The 5,638-nt window shown below is 38.0% G+C and overlaps 1 long non-coding RNA gene across 1 annotated transcript; it reads left to right on the forward strand.

The window, feature by feature from the left end:
* The first annotated feature begins 222 nt into the window (after positions 1-222).
* Positions 223-4,514, forward strand: LOC113052488 (uncharacterized). The gene is made up of 3 exons (XR_003277039.1): positions 223-434; positions 2,944-2,993; positions 3,673-4,514. It is a non-coding gene; the product is annotated as an uncharacterized LOC113052488 (long non-coding RNA).
* The last annotated feature ends 1,124 nt before the right edge of the window (positions 4,515-5,638 follow it).

Below are 5,638 nucleotides of genomic sequence, written 5' to 3' on the forward strand. Positions count from 1 at the left end.
ATGGCGTTCATCTACAGCCATCATAGCCGTGATTACACATTAATAGCAAGCTGATTTGCACTCAAACAGATGGTATTCATGCAGATACATTCACATTCAACATAAAACACACTCACACACATATGAAAACTGTTGAAAATAAAAAATAAAGAAAAAGGTGATCGCTAAGTTCCGCCTCCATCAGATGCGTCAAGAGCAGTGCGTCACGAGCCGTCACAAGAGAGCGCCAGAATTCAAATAAAGTAACTTTTGTCTATCTTTCACTTTTTTTTTTTTTGTGGAATTATCCTCCATATTACAACATTGTTGCTTCGCTGGACTAAATGTGCTCCGTGAGATTTCGCTCAGTGGACCCTTAAGTTACCTTTCTAACTAAACTGGGATTTACAGCTGTGGATGTGTTTATGACTCGTTATTACGAAGAATCTGGTACAGTATGTACAGCGTTTTCATTCTTCATGTTTGATGTGTAATGCTTATACAAATGTAAGCAGTACACTTGTGCAGTACACTTTAGGAAACACTGCAAGTTGAGCACCCGGTTCTGAATCTATAATGAATTCTAATACTTTAATAATTTATTTTCTTAATTTTATTATTATTACTATGAAAATTGTAAATTATTTATTTAATGAAATGATACTCTAACAGTCTTTATAAGCTTTCCATTGAAAAAAAGTGATCTGTGGTCGATGCTTGAGGCTTAGATCTTCATAATGATATATAGTTTGTCAAGATTAAATTTGTCGTAAATATTGACACGTGCAAACACAGGGAGTTGAGGACGCCCGCGTCTGGGTGCAGGTTAACAGGTTTTAACTCCAATTGATAAAACTGTGTCTTCTTAAGCAAAATGATAACTTTGAGTAAGAAAAATAAAAATATTTTAAACATTTTAAACATTTATAAAACATTTTAACCATTGCTTATGGTCATCTGTCATATGCATTAGAACATCATACAGTGCTACGTAAGTTTGATGTGAGCCGAGAAGTGATGCACAAGCACAGAGCACTTTTACTTGCATGATTTTCTCAGCAGGCTTACATCAAGCTTCACAGCGTGCTGATGTAGCACTCGTGAGAGTCTCATGAATCCGTGTATAACAGTTGGCCAGAAGCTAGTTTATAGTTTAAAAAGTTGATTTTTTTTTTTTTTTGTATTTAAATCTTTGACATAATCTATCGCCATTCCTTTTAGTACTAGATAATGAGCTAAATCTTCAAATGGCAGAAACAATGAAATCATAAGCGATATTGTGCAAGCCTAACCAGAATGGTGACTATACATGAAAATATATGGATAGATATATCTGAAAGGCGTTTCCACACCAATGTTAAAAACAGTAAGCCAAATACATTGTGTTCATTGCAACCTTGAGACACCTGCAAACTACTATTGATCTTGTTTTACCAGCAGCATCTGTCCTTTATAAAGCAGTCCAGACCTCACACTTTTCCTTCATTTTCAATCTTGTGGTACCCATCAGCTCCTCTTCTAGGCACTGCATTAGGACTTTTCATTCTAAAGAGCACCACCATCTCCATTTCAATTCCTTAAGACAGGCTATAGAAATGGCATTTTCCTCTTTAGTGTTACAAAGGCTACAGTGGCAAGAAAGCACTTATAGAAATGCTCTGAGTTTGGGGAAAATTAGCTCTTATGAAAAGATTTTAGGACATCTCTCAGCCCATGATAGCACCACAATGGTGCTTTAGAAGGTAATACCATCCAGGAACATACTTGACATGCCAAAGTATATGAAAAGATATATGGCAATGGAAATGCACAGATCCAGCAGCTGAGCAGACAGTCATCGTCCCTCATTATGCGTCTATTCATACAAATTTGATTGTTACATGTAATGGCTCACCAGGCATCCAAAATATCGTGTCATCTTTTCTTTTATACCTCCTGCACTAGCTGTGTAAAGCCTTATCCAGAAAGCACCCATTTCTGCTTCATCTCTCTCTCTCTCTCTCTCTCTCTCTCACACACTTGCTTTCCCCCTCATTTCTCTCTCCCCACCATGGCCAACAGTCTCCTGATAAAAGTGCAGCATCGTGGGTCAAATTGCCCCAATAGCTCAATGATCCTGTCAGTGCAGCGCACCGGCCCTCACCCCTGTGACAGAGGCTATTACTCACAAATAGGTCTCTCAATAAAGCCGACCAGGCCCATGAATGGCTCATTCAACCTTTTCCGCTATACAAGAGAAGATAAAAGGTTGGGGGGGAAAAAAAATCACACAAACATATAAATATAAATAACAAACTTGACAAATGGGACTCAAAGCACCTCTTTACTGTGGGAATTGAATACTGTGAAAAAACTGGTTACATCCATTGCAATAAGCCACATGACAAGAGCACAAAAACACAATTGCAGCGTTGTCCAATTTCATGCTTTAAAAATTGGACCCCTGTGATTCCTCTCTGAGAGTGTAGTTCATTATGTGAGACTTTTGGGGAGAGAACATTTGAGGAAACAGTTTAAATTCATGTGGGAGACTGTTTAAAAGTTACTTTGCGAGCAGCTTTGGAGGAATGAGTCACATTTCATTAGTAATCACATTTTAATTTTTGACTGACCACCTGTTGTTTCACAGCTGGGGGTGTCGACTATGAATGGCAAATGAAACATTCAACCTGCTCTTATGGCGTTGTGTTCACACAGCATGTTTTTCTTCTGCAAGCGTAAAGCTGTTTACAAAGAATCCCTTAAAATCCAGCTCCTTAGGAAAGAGTCATTACCCTTTACATTTGTTAAGTCATAACTCGGAGCCCACTTTTTTTACAGCAACAAATGTATGATTCATGTTTTCACATAAAATTATGCATCATTTGCCATTGACGTGGTTTATACTGAGGCCTGAGCAGCATACAAATCACTTTTTGGGAATGGATGTTGACTTTGTCACTGACCCTCTTTCTGTCTCCACAGCTGCCACGGAGACCTGCCTCAGCTGCCTTTGCCTTCACCGTATCCCTTCTGTAAGGCCCTATGAAATCCAATTTATGTTTTAATTTTTTTTTTTTTTTTTTGTAGTCTCTGTTTTAATGGTTAAATAAACATTTAAGCATATCTACAGTAATTCATTGATATAATGAAACTTACAATATTTAACAACAATTTATTAAAAGTTTAACAAAATGTTTTTATTTTAAGGCCCTATTAAATATGTTTTTTTTTCCCTTCTCTCAAATTCAGTTTTAGTTTTACCACATTCTGTTTTTACATTAATTTTAAGGATTCATTTTGAATGGTTTCATTAAATTTAAATTAATAAAAGCGTGTCTAATTAATTAGTCTATTTTATACAAAATAAGTAATAATGTCTTATTTCTTGTTTGTATTTATATATATATATATATATATATATATATATATATATATATATATATATATATATATATATATATATATATATATATATATATATATATATATATATATATAAACATAATTTTTAAAGAAATATTTAACAGGAAAAACTATATATATATATATATATATATATATATATATGTATATTATTCTGTTCAATAAATTGTGGTAAATAATTTTTCTGTTAAATATTTCTTTAAAAATTATGTTTTAATAATAATTGCATTGTTCATGATAGTACTATCTGTCATACCCCTGGACTCATTATGTCTGTTTTTGCCCCAGTGACCCAGTTTCTGCCTCCCGTGGTTGGTTAATTTGATTCCAGGTGTGTCTAGTTTCTTCCCTGTGTGCTCCATGGCTCCGCCTTGGTCTGGCGTTGACCATCCTGCGCCTTGGGACTCCACTCCTCTGGCTTCACCTCGTCTCTCCGTCCCTCTGGATCCGTCAGGCTCCTTTATCCCCTGGCTCCACCTCACTCCTCTGTCGCTTTGCTCTGGCTCCACCGTGGCCTCCCGGATCCACATCTCTGCATCGGCCGTCGGCTCCATCAGTTCCCCCTAGGATCTCCAGATCCTCCCCATCACCCTGGCTCTTTGGCTCTTTGTCTCTACCTTGGTATCATCCTCCACCTGCTCCGCTGATGTTGGTCGGCCCCTGGAGTTGGTGGCCATTCCTCCTAGATGGCTATTCCCACCGTCGGCTCCACCATGGGCTGTCTTTATGGCTATGACCTGAGTCCAGCTGGACTCCTCCTGCTCCAAGCACCTCCTGTCTCCTACCTGGCTCCTCGCTCCATGGTATCTTTCAACCGGCCCCCTCTCGGGTGTCCGTCCTCCACCGGAACCTCCTCCCAATCTCTCACCCATGCCTCCCTCTGTTGTCTCTACGGGGCGATGTCGCACCTTCCTGGAGGGGGGAATAATGTCACACCCCTGGACTCATTATACCCCCTTTCACACTGCAAGTTGGTCCCGGAAAATTCCTGTAAAATTGCCGGATTGCTTTCTTAGTGAACACAAACAATCTGTTCAGTCTGTGTTTGTCAGGTCAAGTACAAGTCAGTACCTGTGTCTTCCTTCAGTGTCCCATGTTGGATTTATCCCTGTGTTGGATTAATAAAGACTCTCTCGATTATTCTCGACTCCATGTTCCTTCCGGCAGCGTAGCGTGACACCATCATTAAAATAATATATTTTTGTCACAGTTTCTTCAAGTTAAAACTTTTTATTTTTACGGTTTACTGTGAAGACCTTGAAGTTTCTTTTTTGATATGATTTAAAGATATTTTTTTCTCAAGAGAAATTGCAAAATGCTCATGAATTGTCTTTTAGAGCAGTTCTAGAGACACTTACTCATTAGGCAAAGATAGGAGACTGCCTTGGGCACCCCAAAAGCCAAGGGCCCTAACATGTTTTTCAAATAGGCTACGAGATGCACATTAAGCGCATGTGACATGTGAAAGGTTGCAATGTTTATGGTGTTTATTATCACGACAACCATCTGTGTGTCTGAGTTCAATGTCTTGTGTATACTGCTTGTAGCAAATGAAAATATCATGCATCTGAAGCTGTGGACTTTTCCTGTCAATATAGGCTCTATTTATTCACACTTTTCTCATTCTCACTAATTCAAGTTTTTATGTGAATGAATCTCTGAAGGGAACCGACTGTCTTCAGAAAAGTTTAAATGGCATTTTCATTTTATCTGATAAAGAAGAGTTTATCAGCAGAGCGCTGCTTTATTTACAGACGTTTCCAGGGAAACCACTGTATTTCTGATGTTCCAAAAGTTCCTCCTACTGGCAGAGAATGAGGGCAAATTCCAAAGAGCTTTTTTGTGCCCTTGAAGAGCACTTTGGGAAGGGGACGTCATTTGTAGGGATATGTATGATATATATCATGGCTACTTTGGTTATAGTTATTTAAACAAAAATGTTGGTCACACCATATTGACATATTGACAAAAATGTCATGTGGTGAAACCAACATACAGGAAAAAAATATTATTAAAATAATAAAAATATATTTGTAAAAAACTTTAGTGCATAGTGTTTGTACCTTCATATAAAAGGAGATGACATCCCTGGATAAATAGCCATGTTGGCCGATTTGCCCTATGTAACCCGTGTCTCAGGTTAATGTAACTGATAACTAATTTAAGTAGTAAAGGATTAAACCTGGGCTAATGTCAGAAAACTCTAGGTACGACTACGGAGCCTGAAATAGTAAAAGGTCAGCAGAGAACAGAC

The sequence above is a fragment of the Carassius auratus genome, chromosome 32 (assembly GCF_003368295.1).
Source record: "Carassius auratus strain Wakin chromosome 32, ASM336829v1, whole genome shotgun sequence".
Lineage (NCBI taxonomy): Eukaryota > Metazoa > Chordata > Actinopteri > Cypriniformes > Cyprinidae > Carassius > Carassius auratus.